Source organism: Meleagris gallopavo, chromosome 8 (genome assembly GCF_000146605.3).
Source record: "Meleagris gallopavo isolate NT-WF06-2002-E0010 breed Aviagen turkey brand Nicholas breeding stock chromosome 8, Turkey_5.1, whole genome shotgun sequence".
In the NCBI taxonomy this organism is placed as follows: Eukaryota; Metazoa; Chordata; class Aves; order Galliformes; family Phasianidae; genus Meleagris; species Meleagris gallopavo.
Window position 1 is genome coordinate 2429172 of NC_015018.2, and position 20103 is coordinate 2449274.

Here is a 20103-nt window from a genome sequence, read left to right on the forward strand (position 1 = left end):
AATGTGTGAGAAAGCCCTAGTTAGAATGACAATTTCTGCTGTGTTTCATGCTCAGAAAGTTTAAAATAGTATACATTTCCTTCCTGAGCCAATTAATTTCTTCGCTGAAAATAAGTGGGCAAATATTATTTGTAAGCAATGCTGAATGTTAGCATCAGATGAAGGTTTGTGACAATGCTTTCTGCCCCCAGAAATGGGGGTGTTGCCCCCAAAAGGCATTTGCACAATGCTCTTGAGATGGGACTGCTGGCAGTGAAACAGTGAGGACACACTTTTTGTTTTGGTCTTACTTGGGGTTGGTTGCATCTAGAACATTGATTCTTATATTTGGTAGCTCTACTGTTCAACAACCAACTGCCTAAGAAATTTCTGCCTTCTTGAACAGATTTTTTGTTAGGCCAATTATAGCTCTAGCACAAATTTACTATAATGTGCATGAACCAAGGAAAGGAAGGGAGTGTGAAGATGGGTAACAGCAGTGTCATGAGCAGGGAGGCAGTCAGAGCGAAGGAGTGCAACACGCTGTTTGATAAAACAGATGCTCCTGAAATAGCCAGGAAATTTGCCAGTGGGCTGGAAACACCAAAGTGATGGAAGCACAGAGCCTCCCTACCCACCTAAATGCCCAAAGGAGCAATCCTTCCCCAGACAGCAGAAGCTGTGAATTCTTTTGCCTTAAATGCTTTGGATCGGTACTATGGTGTGGGCTTGGATCTTTTGCAGTAGCATTCCTGTCATCTCGGTTATGGAAAGCGAGGCCAGCTTAGCTTTTTAATTCATATTTAAAATGGAAGTGATTTTTTTTTTTTAACTGAAGTGGGGATTCTTTTTCTTCCTTTTCTTTTGTATTTACATCAGTGTAATAGTAAAAGTTCTGTGGGGATGCAGAGGAAGCTTAGATGTGGTACTGTGTAATTGAAGTTTTAATAGGGTTGTATACTTAAATTAAGAGTCCTTGTAAATCTGATAGTCATTAAAGTATGTTATCAGTGAATATAAAAACGTACGGATCTTTTACTTCACCTCTGAGTACCTGTGCTATACTTGTATTTTGGTCCTGACGAGTTTAGCCATCCTATTTTGTTTCCGAGCTGTTCTAGGATCAGATAAGCATTTTAATAAAATTTTACTGGGGAGTCAGTGAACTTTTATACACACACACAAAAACAAACGAACAACAACAAAAAAAACCACCAGAAGTTAGAACAAAAGATTTGCTAAGTGGAAGCAGGCAGGGATGATGATTGTGTCTAGCAGTAGTGTTTAAAATACTTAGTGTCTCCAATCTCTTGCCCTTGACCTAGCTGTGATGAATTTAGATACTGTTGAAGAAAACATACATTAATTGCATACTGTTATTTTGCAAAATTATTTTCTTTTTTTTCAAACGTGAGCAAAGCTGGCAAGTCACCAAAACAAGGCCACCTCTTGAGGCAAGTTTTCTGCCTCGATATGCACAGACAGTGAATAAGCTGATCTTTTTTTCTCTTTACAGGACGCTTTTGTTGAAAAAGTAGAATTTATGTTTAATACTTGCACAGTTGATTTCTCTCTTTAGGCTTATATAACCACCAGATGTCTCTAAAACCATATTCTCTCATAAACATTTTATAGTCTTTGAAGATGCTGAAAATCTGGGATTTATAGGACTATTACATCCATCTACCCAGGGATCAAAAACTCTATTATAATTACCCCAAGTGCAAAGTCAGAAAACTTATTTAGTTGAGCAGATAAGTTTGAGAATTTTCAAAAGTCCTCATTTAATCTATATACAGTAAAATTTAATATATTAACCTCCTTTTGAGACATAAAATTAAAATCCCTGTAGGATACAATACTTTTATCAAAAATGTATGTAAAGGAAGATTTATTAAGCAGGGTAGCAGCTCCATGAATCTGAATATGCCATATGGTATTTTGCTTCCTTGTGCTTATTGAAGTTCATTTGGTTTCATACAAATAGACTTCTTAGATTTGAAATAAAGAAGTCCCAAATGGAGTAGAATTTGGAATGAACCGTAGAAAAAACACACATCTCACGTTCTGAAGGATGCCTACTGCAAATATGCTGTCCTACATCTTCCTGTATTAAATCTTGAGGCTCGTAATTCAGGAAGGTCAGATGATAGGCAAGATGTATTCTTGTAGGTATTCAGAACAAGTATATGCTATCTGAACATTCTGCCCTGTTGTTGCCAGCATCAGCAGGGAGCAAAAAGCACATCCCCTTGGAAAAGGTGAACCCTGCCCTCACATGTTATAAATGGTGGGTAGGAAGAAGATGAACCCCAGGGCTTCCAGTACAGGATATCACCCATGGTTGGGAAGTGCGGCTTCGTGAGGGAATGGACTCGGAATTAACTTTGCATTTGCACTTTATGCTGTACCTATGCCTCAGAGGAATTCAGAGCTATAATCTAAGGTTAATTTACATCTAGCACTTGAACAGGTGGCACGGCTGTTGAGTTGGAAGACTGCTAAGAAGCTGCTGCATGGGGCAGAGCCACAGGTGTAAACACAGACACAGAGGCATTGCCTTTGCAAACAAAGTCTGCTGTAGGGACAGTGAGGAATGCAGTGGGGTGGCAGTGCTGCTGGGGGCTTCCACATGTTCCGCTGTGGCTGCCCTTGAAACCAGATGGTGGGACCTGTCTGATTCTACACATCTCCTAAAAAACTTAAACTTGAAAATGAACTTCAAGTGTGGCCGTGCAAAACATCCAGTTGGCAGAGCTGCAGCTGCACTTTGGCGTTTTGAAGCTTTGGGGACGTTTTCCTCCTGTCCTGCCATCCTCTGGCTGTAACTGTCAGTTCTTGTAGTGCAACTCTGCTCTATCTGTGCCTGTGCTCCTGCTGGTGCTCGTGTTTGAATTTTGACTTTTCTGCCCCAGCTAAAAGAACAATATGCAGATTGCATCTCTGATGGCATTTTTCTGGTTGGACTTTTGCTGGAGTTACATGTTAACTTAATGTGGGCTACTGGACAGCTGTTAGGTGATAGTAAGCTTCATTGCCAGCTTTAGCAAAAGTGGTTTTTGCTATTGCATTGTGTTTTATCTGCTTCATATCTGCAGAAATGTTAGGTAACAGCTCTGCAGTTACCTGAAATGTATTTCCTGAAAGAGAACCTTGAGCAGAGAAAACTCACTTGAGAGGCATTCTGAGCTCCCTAGAGGCAGAGCTATACTGCTGTTAACTGTAAGGAAGTGGTTTTCCAAGGTCTGATTTTAATTTTTTTTTTTTTAATGAATCAGTCTTAATAATTTTGTTAGCTTTGTGAATGTTGTTGCTGACATTTATTTAGAAAGCAACATAAATGCAGAAAGATATTCTCCTTAGGAGTCATTTTGGCAATTAAAAAGAGGTAAGCAAATCTTTGTGTTTACAATGGAAGGAACAACGCCTACATTCCAGAGTTTGCAGCTCCTGCCTGCCTTTCTATCTTCAGTGTCCCCGGTGTACCTTTAGTTCTCTCTCATTTCCCCTTGTGGTTTCTGGAGAAGCACTGAAGTGTCGTGGCTGGGCATGAGGGATGGCTGTACTTGCTGGCTGACAGCATGCACATGGTGCTTAGCAGCAACACATAGCTACTGAACTTAGTCTGTAGCCTTTCTATCCATGGGGAAGCCTACTTCTAACTACTTACAGAAAGGCTGCAGGCTGCAAACCATGCTTTATCTCTATGCCAGTGTTAAAAAATTGAAGGAATTTAAAAACTTCTGAGACCTCTGTGTCGTAATGTATTTGTTTGCAATTGCCCGGTATGCTTAGGGATTCTTGGAGGAAAAGCAATTTCAGGTTGCATGGAGTAAAACTCAATTAGAAGGGCTGGTCAGTCTCATTCTGTGCTTCACTCTTTCCCCTGTAGTTCAGTGGGAGTGCTCTATTACAGGCTGCAAAAAGCTATTTTCTTTCATGTTACACCAGAAGCTCTTTTTCTGGTGACCATTCTGCTTTGCTTCACTAAGGATGAAACAGGACCTAATGCGAACAGCCAGCTAAATAGAATGTGTAGACCCAGATCCATTCACATGTCAAACACGTGTTTGTAACATCAGGCTTGTTTAGAGCTTCCAAAAATAATGAAGGATTTGCAAGGATTAGATCTAGAAAAGAGCTATTAAAACGTTTCAATTCAAACTTTCTTTTGGATTAGTAATAACAGCTTAGATTTATTTTAATGACCAATATTTATTATGTTAGAACCTCATTAACAAAGTGTTTGTGTTGGAGTTGTTACTCGATAGCATCGTTCGTATAAAAACAGGCCTAGCATAGGCAGTCAAAGTTAAACACGGGCAGTGAGGCTCGTCGCAACTACATTCAGCCCTCTAAATGTCAGGGAGCTGGTTTAATCTAGCTGCTTAGTCTTTCCCTTCATCACATCCCATTCAGGAAAATGCAACAATCAGGAAAAACTGTTTTCCGAAGTATTGCTTTTCTTCCATCGACTGTAGAGGTATCCCATTAACGAGCTCCAGTTAGATATTCAGTTGCACTGCATTGCATATAATACATATTTATACATATAGAACACCCACACAAATGATATTATTCATTTTTCTTTCCTGTCTGCAGCTATAATCAGTAGTGGGCACATGAGCCTTTAGGTCCTTTTTGTCTGATGAAGCTGTTTATTACCTTATTCTATAGAGAACACGACAGATTAATTATTACAGTGAACTGTACTTACGTGGTCACCTGTGCAGTGTCAGGCAGAACAAGGTTAAGAGATGCTTGTGCTCATTTTGTGGCGGTAGGAATGATTTGTCGTATTATCTATTATGTTTTGTAGGAATCATGAGTTAATTCAGTGTGTGAATCTGAGGCAAGGGTTTTAAAGAACACGTGTGCTAATCAATAGTTTGCGAGAGCAGGAGAAACAGGTTATTGAAATCAGTCATAATTAACCATAGATAAAATCCTAATAAATCACTAGTGATGCCTTAGTTCTCTCAAATTGGAAAAAATGGAACGTTTATGAGAGGGTCAGAGCAGTGAGCTGTGAAATTATTCAGGAAATGAAATGATGACAAGAAGAACAGATAGCAATGCAGGCATGCATGTAAGGAAGCATCTTAGGGAAGAAAACGCCCATTTTCTGACAGACAGACCTTTAGGGATGAAAAGAAATTGAAAGCAGAAATGATTATATATTCCTGGGAATCACCGGTCTCTCTCCAAAGCTGAGGCTTCAACCATTAGAGCTGGTGGAAATGTACACTGTAATTTCTCCTTTCTGAACACTGTTAATGGGAATGTCTAATTTCTACCAGAAAGCTTCATCTTTCAGGTTAGATGAAGTGCCAAGACCAGGCTGGCCTCAAGATGGATGATAAAACAGGGCCCTGAATTATTTTAGAAAATGCAATTTAACTGTCTTTCTTATCCAGAGGACAGCCCATCCAGAGCATCCTATCCAAGCTGTCTCCAACACTTCCTTCTTGCTCTTTCCTGCTCCTCTGCGCTGGTCCTGAGCTGGAGAAGCAGCAAGGCAAGTACTGGAGCCAGGTATCACCAGCTCATGCTGGATGACTTTCTGCAACCCAGCAGCTCTGGGGAAGTGGCTCTTACTCGAAAGCACTTCTCAGGGAATCATACATGACTCATGTTTGATCTGCAGTTGCTCTTTCTGATGGGGCTTTTCATGCCAGTCAGTGGTCTCTACAGACTCTTCCTGTTAAGTGCGAATAAAGAACACTGCTAGATGCCACCTGACTTGGCACAGTTAGAGATATATAGCCTGTCGTTCCATTATTACTGTGTTTTTGTATTGTCTGTGTATTATTTGAAGTGGGGGCGAGTATACGATCATAGCTTACTGTGTTTGTGGCCTGGAATGGAGTCCAAATTCGACACAGGCTTTGCAGCTCCTGACTTAGTGCAACTTTATGCAAACAACTTTTTACATGGAAGTTTACATACTGCAAATATTTCTGTAACACCAGCATAAAGTATTTGCAGTCATTCACATGAATCCCCTGCTTTTTAAATTAGTGTACTCAATTAACGTACACAGAATTTGCAGACCTGGAGATACCTAGTAAGCATGAGTTATATCTGATCTTTGTAAAGGAAATCCAAGTAGCTATGACACATTTAAATCCCCAGTCTACTATGTAAGCAGTAATACAATTTATTTAGTAGGATATTGGCTTGGGTGAAGAGGGAAAAATGGCTGTCTCCACGGTATTGTGTTAACATTTTATGAAGTACTTTTTAGATTATGTTTGGAACATAGGGTCAAGTTTTGGTCATCCCATTTGAAAAACGATAAAGAATAGGTGAGCTGGTTTGGAAAAATAAAAAATACGTATAGTAGTCAAAATAACAGGATTTTGATCTAGGAGAATATTGATGAGTGTCGATTTTTGTTGTGAAAATGAGTTCAGGAACAAGATAGGAGAAGACAAGAACCACTTGTCTGAGAGATGTTAAGCTCCTATTATTGCTTTTACAGTGTTTTTGACCTGCATTTATCTAGACAAATTCCTTCCTTCTCTTTTTTCCTATATATGAGAACTTTTCTGTCTGTGAATTTCTCTTTTTCTTTAATTTCTTGTCTCTTAAATGAGTAGTGTAACAGGATTGTCTTGGAGATGTAACACAGTTGGGCTGCAAGTTCAGTTTCAGTAACTTTGTCTATCTCTGCAATGACAAGATTTCCTCCTTCTCCAGCTGTTGCCAATGCAGTTTCAAGATGATATGTCCCTGGAGGTGTTCAAGGCCAGGTTGGACAAGGCCACGGGCAGCCTGGTCTGGTATTAAATGGGGAGGTTGGTGGCCCTGCCTGTGGCAGGGGGGTTGGAACTTGATGGTCCTTGAGGTCCCTTCCAACCCGGGCCATTCTATGATTCTATGACACTGAAACGATGGTCCATTGGGACACACTTGGTTGAGATAAGATGCTTTGTAGCATCTTGTGCTTCCCTGAAAGCTGTACACCATACAAGAGGGAAGGAATTAGCCCTATGCTTAGTAGCAGAATGTGTGTGAAAATTCTGAATCCATGCAAGAAAATTATTTGGCTAAACTAATTTTCCAATGTGAAAACCTTGTAATAAGAATCCCTAAGCAAGCAGCGTGCAAATTGTCTTCCCATCACAGTGCTCAGGGCACTTAATGACATCGCTTTGGCATCTTTATCAACTTCCTAAACAATTTCTTATTATATTGTTACATTACAATGAAGCTATTGTGGGCTCTCTGCAGGGTAGCACTGAACTCATACTGCTATTGTGATCACACACATGTGCTGTATAAAGACTCTGTAATGTTTTGGGTTTTTTTTTAACACGCAATAAAATTGCAAGAAGGGAGTTACCTGAAATGATTTCCTTCCCTGAGAAGCAGAGGCTGTTCATAAGATTTTAGCCCTGAGAAGGGTCGGTTTAGCACAATGCCTGATGTCCTCCATTTGGCAAGGGCTCTCACTTGAAAAGGCACACTTTTTAAATATAATGTATTTCAGATGTTTTGAAAGCTGTTCCACTTAGGCTTCTTGAGCCAGAGGCAGGCAAGGATAAAATATTTTATCATATTTCAGTGTCTCCTATTTGTCTAACCTAATATAACCATTAGGAGAAGTATATTTCTGTTTTGTTTTGGAGCTTTCCCATCAAATAATATTTTGATTTGTTACAAAGATGATCAGGTCTAAATACCCTAGGACTGCTCTTACATGGTCCATCTACTGAATATTTCAGTACTTTTGTGAAACTTTGATTGAAATAAATCTCTGGAGACTTGTTTTTCTTATACTGGACAGAGCTGTTGTGATTAAATGCATTATGATCTGGAGATCTTCATTGGGCTTTAGGTAATAATATCTTTTGTTGCTAAACTACTTCTTATGTATTTGTTGTCGCTATGAAACCATTATAAATATTGCATCAGTGAAATATATTGTGTGAAAGTAAGAGATTACAGGACAAATCCAGTAAACTACCAGCATTTTCTCTGTAAGAATAAGAGCAATGAACAGGCTTCTCCAGCTAGACAACTCACACATGAGAAAGCAGTATAATTCCAAAAGCCTTCGTTCCACTGCTTATTTTTTAAATTAAGCAGTTTCACATTTGCTGCTCTGGAGACCCAGATTTCATTTTTTTTTTTTAAATTTGTATTTTCTTCTGTTATGATTCCTGTTGGCGGAATCAACTCCGCAGGGCTATTTGAAGCTGAACTTTTGTGGGACCAGTACTAATCTTGTTGCCATAATATTATCCTCTTACTCAGGCTGAAAGGCCAGTCTATGACTGAAAGGAAATATCTGCAACTGGTAGGTCCTTGAATCTAATTTGCATGTAAATTAAACATTTCAGACTGCAACTATGATTTCTGAATGCATACAAAGGGCAGTATTCTTGGAAAATAAAAATGCATAACATTAATAAGAAGAATATGATTTATATAGTGGCTCTTTTATCTTCCCAATTTCTATTCACTTGAGACTGTTTTTTTCTTTTGAAAACTTCTGTGGCAACAGCTGATTATTTCTGCTTGTTATGTGGATCAGGATGTGACTAAACCTTCCTTGTTTCCATTCACATTAATAGATGGCTCTCAGGTTAAATGCTGTCTAAAGCCTAACACTGCAGGAATTATTAGTATCTAGCATTATTTTATTGTAGTTGTGTGGTGAAGGTATGAGAGCAAATAGAAGGAAGGGAATTTTAATATATGAATTTGTCCTTTGGCTTGTTTTGGTTCTTTCTGTTGTCTTCAATTATATTAAACACTACTCTTATTCTTTGCTTGGGATGAACGTTGCAAAAGATAGCTAGATAAGAATAGGTATGAGAAACAAAGAAAAAAAACAACAAAAATAGGAAAGTTGAGAAATGAAACGTGGAAGGAAAGAAAAGGCTGTCTGCTTGATTCTAGCTTCTACTGAAAAAGTGTTTATGGTTTCTGTAGAAGTCACTGAACTTGCTGAAATTTTGCCTGTCTTTATGGAATAGTTGCTCATATTTACTGCTGAGTTACTGATATTTATTACTGTGTTACTCAAATTGTTTGTTTTTCGGACATATTCAGGCTCAACAGTACAGTCAAAACAGCAAATAAGGATGAGAAAATGTTGGCAAAAAATAGATTTTTTATGAAAACATGTTCTGTCACAATGACTGAGATGTTCCCTGTGCCGGAGGTTGCCTTCCCTTCATGCTAATGAAAATATGAACCAGTAACCCAAATACTAGATGCTTGTGTCTTGAAGGCAACCAGAAGCCTCTGTTACATCCCAGCTAGTAAGTAACAAAGATTTAGAGAAAAGAGGGGTTGGCCTGTGTGCAGGAAGAAGTCTGTGTTTGAAGCAACAAGGGCTTAGCCTTATTTTTCTTAGGCAGCCTTTCTGGAGTCTGGGTACCACCAATCCCACTGGGTGCCCTGGGAATTAAAGAAGCACAGTGTTTTGCAGTAGGGAGGCCAGCCATCTATGATTAGATCAGCGAGTGAACTTGTGTGGGAGAGAAAAACACTGCTTTTGGCTTTTCCGTGTCCACATGAATTGCTTCCAGAGTAAGGAGGTATGCCCCTGGCGTGACTCCATTGGCAGCCAAAAGGAGATGCAGCTCACAGCTTGCTGATCTCAGCTAATGCACACAGGATAAGGTAAAACCTACCTTTTGCAGAGCTGTGCCTCCTTTACCCACTGCAGTGGTTGTACTTGAAATGGAAGCACACTGGTTCTTTAGGAGCACAGTTGCTGTGTGTGTCTTCAGAGGCCAACCTGTGTCAAAAGCAAAAACTCTGAAGTGCCTTTGGTAGAGAATGTTTTGAAGAAAACTTTATGTGGATTGCTAACCTTATTTTAAAACCATTCTAGACATATTGTCCAGGAGAGGAGATAAATTCATTCAAGCTACCTCAGGTGCATGAATAAGGCAGGATTTTAGAGAAAACACTGAGAAACAGCAGAGATTTGGTGTCTGATTTAAGCCCAGATCATTTTCTACTGCCCTCTCCACAATTCCCTCTCTATCTCAGATCTACCAACTCATTTCCTAGTTGTTTTTGGTGTGCCTGAGGGGCACACTTAGCTCAGGCTGTGCAGTCTAACAAACCAACCAGCATGGTGGGCTGCTGGCTTGGTGGAATAATGCATGGGATTTCACCGTAGTTAAGGTGCTCCCTGATAATCACTGGGATGTCTACCATAGCAATACCTGCACAGGCCTGAAAAATACAGCAGTTCAGCAGCATTAGTGTGCAATTAAGACTGCGTTTAAACTGTGTAGCATGTTAGTACTCTGCTCCCTTGTTACTTTTTTCTTGGTAGAAAGAAATAAACTGAGCATATACCTGGCCCGTGTATTTGAGTTGTGCCTGCTTTAATCAGCCTGTGAAAACTCATCAGGAGCTCAAATACACTTAGATTAAAAACAAATTAAAATTAAAAAAGGAAAAAAAAACAACCCAAACATCTGTCACCTAACATCTCTCACCTACCAAACACTGCTTACTCTTATAATTTGACAAAGCAAGTCTCCTCTGCTGACAATTGGTGTAACAGTTTCTCAAACCACCAGGAATTTCTGCATCAAGTATATATGTACTTCAGACTTTCTGAAGAAATTTCTGATGAATCATAAAATTTCTCTGCTCTCAGCTGCACTGGCGTTTTTGACCCTGCCAAAACACAGGGGATATTATAACGTGCATCCTTTCTATTAAAAGGAAGGTGATATTGAAGCTAGGAGTGCAATGAAATATCTGGAGAGATGGAAAGCTCTAGTTGAAAGGATGCTGATATAGTCCTTTCTGAAAGTTATCAGTACAGAAGGGCTGTTTTAATATACTGCAGTAGTTTCAGAAAGCATCAGATTCCTGACACTGTCATTAGTCACACTGCTCCTTCATTCAGAGCAGCAATATTTCACTTTGTTACCAAGCACTGATAGACTTTTTCATTTCAAATATTTTCATAGCTTGATGGTAATAATTTAAACCGTACTGATCAAACATAAGGATCTCAAATTACTTGAGAAAATTAACAAGTAAAACCTCACTAATGGTATTAAATGCGTTTGTGAGAGGAACAAAATAGGTGTCCATACAAATGGAGAGCTAGCTTTGCACAATTGACTGGGAAATCTTCACTGCTGTATTTTCTCCAAGGTTCCTTCCGCTCATATCTGCAGCATCTCTGCCTCTTTGCTAGGGTCTGACTGCTGTTGTGGTAATTGCTATAGCAGCAACACAGAACAGTTCTGAATGTGACCTGAAAGGAAAACCAATCCTTTGATGAAAAGTAAAGGAAATTCAGGAAGGTACCATGTCAGACTGCATGCTTAAACTTTGATAGGCCTTTTGGATGATTACTACTTACTCTATTGAAAGAATGCCTCCTGAATTTCTTGTTCATGGTTACATAAGCCTTGTCAACACTCATGAAAAGGACAGATAATTCTCTGCTGGTGCAGCATCCCAGAGACAACACCCTGTCTCAACGTGAGGACAGATAAAGCGTAGAAAAAAAGCCTTAAGCCCTGTCTATATCAAGCTTTCATTCTCACTAAAATCAAAGATGTGCTGGTAAAAAATTATTCTTATTAGTAATAGATACTGACCCAGGAATGAACCGTGGCCTCATTTTCAGCTCCATGCAGCAGCCCAGGGAATATTGTAACCTTCTGGACAGCCAAAAGGTCTGTCACTATGTAAAATGTATATTTAGAAACATCAGATGGAAGGGAAAAATTAAGAAGTGGATATCTGTCATTACTGAGAATGAATTCTTTTCACTGATCTAATGTAGCTGAGTGTGTTTTTCCATGGTGATGGCATGGTATGTCATGCAGCTCAGAGAACTGAGTTAAAACATCTTGTGCTTTGGGTGATGAAATGTTCTTCTCTTGGTGTGGCAATCCTGTACGTGCAGTTCAGAACATGAATATCAGCTGTGTCCTCAGAGTGAACCCAAGCTCCATTGAGGAAGAAGGTGAAATAGTTGTAGGGCAGGTATGAAACCTTAGTGTGGTTGCAAGGAAGCGAGGAAAAGGTTCAGCCTGTGCATCAGTAATTTGGAGACAGTATGCAGGTTAGGCCAGGGGCAGAGATTCCCACCAGAAAGAGTTTTGTCAGAACAACCAACCCCCAGGATGTATCTTGACAACACTGATGGGCAGCTGGGCAGGGAACAGCCTGAATTGACAGCAGTGATTCTAGACTGCAAAGCCGGAGCGTCGCACCATGGTGTGTCAGCTGCACCATGGTGCATCACGAGCTGTTTCTCCATCACTGGCTTTCAGTTTCCTGGAAGTAAAATTTTTATCATGCTGTAAATGAGATAATTGAGGGGAACCTGCTACTAGCTGTTAGCGTGCCGGTTTGTCTCTAATTACTGAAATATCACTACTGCGGCTAGCACTGTAAGATGATAATATGAAAAATACACACATAAAATCCAGAGGGCTAAAGGGCAGTAACTATTTTTGGATGAGCAGCTTTGGCTTTTAACAAGGAAGAAAAAAATGTTTGTTATTATTGGTGGTATAAATGCAGTCTAATTCAATTTTAGAGTTCATTTTAAAAGGGAAATCTACAACTAAAAAGAGAGCTATAGTGTTACCTAATGAAACACCTGACAGTCAGATGAACACAGATCAGAGCAGTGCCTTCCAACAGTCTTGGTTATTGTGATGAAAACAAATTATGCAAAGAGGCCATAAGTTTTTGTCAGAGTTTGGGATATAAATGTGCGGTCCCTTTGGACCACCGGTGTACTCTTTATTGAAGGAGGCACGATGCTGTGAGAGGGCAAGGGTTGCTTGTTATACAAAGGGACTGGAAGTGCTATGGTCAAGCTGTTATCAGAGCCTGTTCTCTCACATCACTTTCCTGTCCGTGACATGGGAACATCTTTATGCTTTTCGTGGGACCTCAGAGATTCCTTTTCACACTTCAGATGGAGCTTCTGGGTCAGCCAGGGCAGTACCAAAGTTGGGATTATATATTTTTTCCAAAATAATGAATTTATATAGCATTCTCCTCAGCTGCCATCTATCAAATGAACCCTCTTCATGCGGCTGCATGTAGGGCTCTTGAGTAGTCAGCATACACCTCTAATTTGTAAGGTAGCTCTGCCTTATTTACAGAGGTAATGTGGCTTTTACCAGTGTTTGATGACAAAAGAGATGGGGGGAGGGGGGCTGAGGAGAGGTTCCAGAAGGTTCTGGGCAGTTCTGGAAGGTTCTCAGGCACTGCCAAGCCTCTTAGCGCCCTTTGGTGTGGAGGGAGGCGGGAAGGGATGGAGCAGCTATGAGGGGCCGACCGCAGCCGCCATTTCCAGCCCTGTGCTGCTGGAAGCGGAGCTGAGAACGAGGGACTGAAGTTGAACCTGGGAAGGAGGGGAGTGGGTGAGGTATTTTCAGTTTGCTGTTTTTTACTACCCAGTGCTATCTCAATTGCCCGTAACATAATTTTCCCCACATCAAATCTGCTTTGTGTGTGACGGTGACTGATGAGTGTTCTCCCTGACTTTTCCCTGACCGTGGAGCTTTTCCATCATATTTTCTCCCCCTTTTGCTGGAGGTAGCAGTCTGCTGACCAGGGACAGCCCACCACATAAGAAAGCTCAGAAAAAGAGGAAAAATTCTGCATGTGGTTCATCCCAGCTGGTACTCTTTCAACAGGAGGAAGTTGGTGGCTCCCCGAAGGACAGAAATCTTATCTTCAAAGGCTTTGGGACATCTGCAAGAAAAACATAAACTCTGACTGATGAGCTGCGGAAAGACCACAGGTAGGTTCCCAGTCATGATGCTGATGCTAATGATAGATTCTGGCACAAGTGATTGCCTCACAGCTCCTGGTCTCTCTTGTGCCAGTGTGGGAGGCCATGTCCTGTTCTTGTCTGACAGATCTTTCCCCTTCCCTCCCCATCCTTGTAATTTTGGTTTCAGGTGTTTTGCCTGTATATCACAGCTAGTGGTTATGTGAGCTGCTCAATGTTCCACTGAGACACTGGTTAGAGAGGGATGCTCCTGGGTATTTTTTTTTATTTTTTTTTTCATTATTCAAAAGCATTAGAAGTATTGTACTGGGTAAAAGAACTTAAATTCTTGGAAAAGCTTATTCTTGAGCTCTGAAGCCCTGTTAAATAAGAGACCTATAATGTAGCAGGCATTTAGCTGTTAGAATGAAACAGGGGGAAATAGGTCTTCAGTATAGAACTGCTGGGTCTCAGTCCCATAGTAACCACATTTGCAGTGCTCCCTATCAGAAGAGTTATTGTTAATGCCATTGAATAAGTAAAATAGTATCTCCATGACAGTGTAACACAATCAGACACAATAGTTCTCTCTGTATGAGGAGTTGTACTTTATTGTACTTGAATGGAAAGATCAATGCACATCAGTTTTGCTTTGTTGTATTGCGAGAGCAAAATGGTGTCTCAGGTACAGCATATGATTCCATTTACATTCTTTTGTAACAAGAAAAAATAGAGGGCTTTGGACAGCAATAAGAAGTCTTCCAGAAGTTGTCCTAAAAATCCAGAAAATAAGAGACTCATGTTACAGAACTGCTTGTGATGCTATCTGAATCCTCGTTAATCTTGGTCTGCGTTTCTCTCTAAGCAGAGATAAGCCATAACACACAGTCTTGAGTGTTGTAAAGCCTGCACTCAGGGCCATAGCTTTTTATTTTGCTTATTCTATCCACTAATCAGTTGGAAGTTTCTTGAGAGTATGTGCAGAGAGGTGCAACAGTAGCTGGATCACTGTCGTTTGAAATCAGGAGGTGAGTGTTATGCAGAGGAATTTGAAAAAGCTAGAAGGTTAATCATGCATTGAAAATATCTTGTTCTTAGTTTTCAATAGGGAATGCAGGTACAGAAGAAGTCATTAATTTTTTTGTTTGTTTGTTTCTAGGTTTTTTTGTTTGGTTGTAGTTGTTTTGTGTTTTGTTTTTTTTGTATTACATTTTAAATTTTAATCTTTAAAACGTTCAGCAGCACTGCATTTATGACTGTGTTTGGCATAAGAGGGTACTGGGGTTGAGTCTGCAGAGAAAAAGTTGGTTGGAAGGAGAAAGGAGTTTAAATGTCTGGGGCTGCAAGCTCTTTCCCTGGAAGGGACTAGCATAAGCTCAGTTGAGCTTTATAATTAGTGCAAATTTGCTGGCAAAGTCTAGATATGCACTTACTGTATCCTTCTGTTTTGTACTCTTCTAGATTGCTGAGTGCTAAAAGTAGGAAATACTCATTCCTTGTTTCTCCCATTGCATACTCTTTCTCTGTTTATTGAAGTTACTTTTGTAGTGAAGTGTACTGAAATGATAAGACTCAGTGTCCCATTTGTTATAGAGCAAAATGACTCATGCTATCCCTTTAGGCTCTCATTTATGATTAACTCACAGTCGTACATTTGATAAGTCTCTGCATAGCTCTTGGACCCTACTTATCAGAGTGTGGTGGGTCAGTCTGGAAAAAGAAAGTTGATAATACACCTGGTGCATACAGTGCTGTGTCATGATGCTTCACTTCTGGAGTGAGTAGAGAGACTACTGATAAATCATTAGAAGTTGAAGGCTAATAAAGACTGCTGTCACTTCAAAATACTCAGGAATAAGCAGCATGGTGATTTTGATATTTTATGTTTGTTTTTGGTGAGGATGTTTTTGTTCTCAAGGTATGTTCAGGTAAATAACATGGTGGTGAGGAATCTGGCTGCATTATCACTTGAAAAGCGTGGAAATTTTGCTTTCAGAATAATGTGTAGGAAGATTAAGATGTACCCTAACTGTCTAAAGAAGCAGAAGCAGTTGCTTTGTGGAAGCACAAGCCGAGCAAAGCCATATTTCGTAGATGAACTTTTTGCAGGAAGAGTTGCCTAAGTTGATCAGAATGACATGCTGGATGAACCTGGGGGACATTTGGGACAGAGCTTTTAAAAACCTATTCTTTGTATGACTGTGAGAATGAAAGTGTGTTGCCTGGCAATGTTTTATTCAGCTGAGCTACAGATAATCAGGCCTCAGAGTTGCCCGCTGCTTGCTTGAATCTTGCATATCTATCTTCTAGTTCAAAGACAAATAATAGCTCTTCCTGACCTACCAGCATTGCAGGATCATGGATTCCTGTAGGGTGCAAGCTTAGCCCACCTGTGAGTTAAAGACAGCCTTTTTTTTCCCCTGCAGTTTCAGTTGTGTTCTCTTTCAAAACCTGACTGCCCCTTTCCAAATGTGTGTGTTTGCTGAGCTGGCAAGATTGAAGGCATTTAGGAGGAGAAATGGAGGCAGACATTTTAATTTCACAAACACCCCGCATTAAGGAAGCTTCTTATAGCACAGACTGAAAACATGGCAGAGGTTTTAGCCATGCACATTGTCAGCAAACTGCTGTGTTCTTTTCAAATCACATATTTACAGCCAAGCTTTTTGAAAGAAAAATAAGTCCTTTTTCTTGGCTGATTTTTTTTTTTTTATCATGATAACTGAATCTTTCTATTTAATAAATTATCAGTAGTGATTAATACTGAACAAAATGATGCAGGGACCAAATTAAACCAGCTGCGCACAATGAAGTGTGCAACCATCTCTAGTGCTTGTAAAAGTCCTTTCTTAAGCTCAGTTTAATTTTTTTCTTTCCAGCTGGTCCCTGGGAAGCAAAGAATTAAAGGTATTTGATGTTAGGTGCCAGAATGTATAAAAAATTACTGTTGTTAATGTGCATATAAGCCTGAATGAGAAATTTTGACTAGATTTTTTCAGAGGACACCATATCTGTTGGTCCATACCTTTCCTCCTCAAGACTACATCTTGTTTCATAGTGAAGGTGACCTTCTGATAGATTAATCATAATATTTTTTACAGAGTCTCTACTAATCTTTGAAATTAAGGCATCATTGATGTGAGTAGACCAGGAGGAATATTCTCCCTTCTTTTACTACTACTTTTTTTTTCCCTATTTTAATTGGCTCGAGGCAGGTATTTGTGTGACTGAGCTTACAGAAAAGGCTTTGTTTCTTACAGTTGAGGGTCTTTGTAATGTAAATGCATACAAACACAAGGATTTTTTTTATATATCAAAACTTGGATCTTGAGGGAAAAAAACAAAAAGTGCAAAAAAGTGCAAAAAGCTGCAAAACCCAAAGATTTTCTTATCTTTTGTTTTCTATTGTCACAGAAGAAGTGAAATATGAAAAATACCCGAAGCTAGCAATATCACTAGCCCCTGTTCATTAAAGACTGTGCAATGTTTTCTTGCTCTGAAGAAAACTGAGAATTAAGAGATTTCTAACAGTTGTGAGTTTTCAAGACATCTTCTGTCTTTGATAGTAAGATGATTAATATCAGTCTAGATGACCTCAGCTAAATCTTGGCTCATGGTATTGAAAACATTGTGAAGGAAGGAGACTGTGCAGCACAGCTAGGTGAGCCTTTGCTCTGGGTGTTCTGCATTGGTATGCATTGGAATATGTTTAGTATTGTTTCAAATTTACTCAAATCAGGTTTTATGATCTCTCCTCAGAAGCACTATTATATCCTTGTCCATATTGTTTTATTCCACCACTGCTGGGCTTTCCACTGAGGCAAATGATAAAATTTTTTGTCATTCCTGGTGTTTCTCAAATTGATACAAGATGTTGAATAAAATATCTAACTTGACACTTTTCCTTTTCTGTCAAGTTTCTTAATTGTTGCCCAAGCATTTGCTGCTCTGGCTGTTCTCTCTCTGCTTTCTCATGGTATTAACCCAGCTAAATAATACTCTAGCCAAAAGACTGGCATCAAAACTTTCATGCTTGCCCTTCATTTTGACCATAGATTGTCCCATTTGCCCATGTCATTTCCTGTGCCTTATACCAGTGCTGTTCTTCACTCTCCTTTTAGTCTTTTTCCCCATATTCCTCTTTCCATGTCTCACCAGGATCTGCCTTCTGAGCACAGACATCTTCTTGCAGGCTTGTGGTGAACCATTTTAACTCATTCAAATCCCTACTGGAAGCATCTCTCTGCTCACAGAAGCAGTAAGCAAAACGGTAGTCAGAACCAGGAGATACTCCACAAAGCCTCTGAATAACCAAAACGTGGCATTCATCCATATGTTTTCTTGGTGCCTTGTTTCTTTACGAACAATATTTGCTGCCATATCAATACGCACAGAGGCCAATTTGAGACACAATGACTGCATCTTAAACAAAGGTAACATCCTCCAGAAATCACAGAATTGCTGAGATTGGAAGGGACCTCATGAGATCATTGAGTTCAACCCCCTGCTAAAGCAGGTTCCCTACAGTAGATCACACAGACAGTCGTTCAGACAGGTCTTGAATATCTCCACAAAAGGAGATTCCACCACCTCTCTGGGCAGCCTGTTCCAGTGCTCCATCACCCTTACCATAAAGGAGTTCTTCCGCACGTTAGTACAGAACTTCCTGTGTTCAAGTTTTGGGCTGTTACTCCTTGTCCTATTGCTATGCACCACTGAGAAGAGCCTGGCCTCATCCCTTTGCCTCTTGTTAAACCTCATCGGGTTTCTTCCTGCCCAACTCTCCAGCCTGTCCAGAACTTGGTGAATGGCAGCACAGCCTTCGAGCGTGTCAGCCAATCCTTCCAGCTTTGTATCGTCAGTGAACTTACTGAGGGTGGACTCTATGCATTTATCCAGGTCACTGATGAAGATGTTGAACAAGACTGGGCGCAGCAGTCATACAGAAAATAAGCAGCAGTAAGTCTCTCCCAAATCCCATTACAGGAAAATTTTTCCCCATAATTGGAGCCCCTTCCCAAATGACCATGTAACATGATTGCTTGGAAAAGAAAACACCAGGAAAAAAAGCAGCAAATACTTTTTGTCTCAGACTTATTAACAACTGGATTTTGAGAGCCTCCCATTCATAAAATGTCTGCGTCTTCTCTTAAGCTCTTATCTGCACTTGTTACGCCTTGTATAAATAAATAATTTGTTGATGAATGATATCAGCGGTGAAAAGCTCTGCTCTGCTGATTGTTCCTTGAAAGCTCCTGGAAAGCAGATCCCTGCTGCAGAGGGCAATAGTGAGCTTAATACTGTCTCACTTCCCCAGGGTGTCTGCAAAGCCTCAACACCCTGTGAAGGCAGAGCTATGCTAGCATGCCTATGGAGATGCTCTGACCTTGTTTGATAAATGGCAGGCTGCTAGGGACTGCATTTGGGTGCTCACCACTCTGGCTCATCTCGTGGAAGCTGTCGATAAAGGCAATAGTGCTGTAATTGGATATAGATGAACAGATACACAGTTACTTGTGCAGTCATAGGATATAGATTGCTGTTGAGTAGATATTATTGGAGTGACCCACCATGCCATCCTTGACTGACCAACTTCTGGTGGAAAATTACTTTTCCAAACCTCTCTCTGCCACTGTTGAGATGTGGTAAATGAGATGTATAAAATGAGGACAGCCTGGCTGCTCCTGCTTGTCCAAATCATGTCCTGTTACGGTATGATTGGATATGAGTAAGCAACTTGGAGAAGGCTTTCACTGTCTTTGCTTGGAAGCTGTGATGTTGCCACATGACAAAGACTGTTCCTGAAGTTACCGAGCCTGCTAAAAAGGTAACATGCAATGCAGGCATTGAGAAACATTGCATCTGTCTGGCAGCAGTGCCAAGTTCTGCAGCTTGAAGACCATTGTGTCTCTTGTTCAGTAAATCCACCTGAGCGGAAGTGTTTACACATAGTTTCGATCTTGCCAGGCTCTCCAGGGCACAAGAAAGTTATGCAGTTAACTGTGTTTTAAAACCTTTTTATGATTTAGCCATTCCATTTTTCAATGTGGACTCTATCTGAAAGCTTCCGCAGAAGGAAGCTGTGTCTGAGAAGAGCACAACGCATGCTGAGGTTTGAGAAACTATGGTTAAGCCACTGATAAAGATGCTGAGATGATGCGACTTTTTAGTGGTGTCTGTAATCCTGGCACTTTTTCAGGCAGCCAATACTGAGTATCCAGGTGCATGTTTGTTCTTGATGCTTTTCTTTTTGTGAAGTAGTTGATTTTGCAATGTTTTTAATACCTGCAGTGATTAGAAAGGTGTTTGCATTTTGCACCTGCAAGAAACAAACAAAGTTGATCTGTCTGGGGTTCTCATCTGAAAGGAGTTTTTTTTGGGGGGGG

At 40.2% G+C, this 20103-nt stretch overlaps 1 long non-coding RNA gene across 1 annotated transcript in view; it reads left to right on the forward strand.

The window, feature by feature from the left end:
- LOC109368980 overlaps nt 1–13953 on the forward strand; it is a 135389-nt gene extending 121436 nt beyond the window's left edge. The window contains exon 4 of the long non-coding RNA XR_004160437.1: nt 13641–13953. This is a non-coding gene — a long non-coding RNA (uncharacterized LOC109368980). The remainder of the gene's footprint in view (nt 1–13640) is intronic.
- The last annotated feature ends 6150 nt before the right edge of the window (nt 13954–20103 follow it).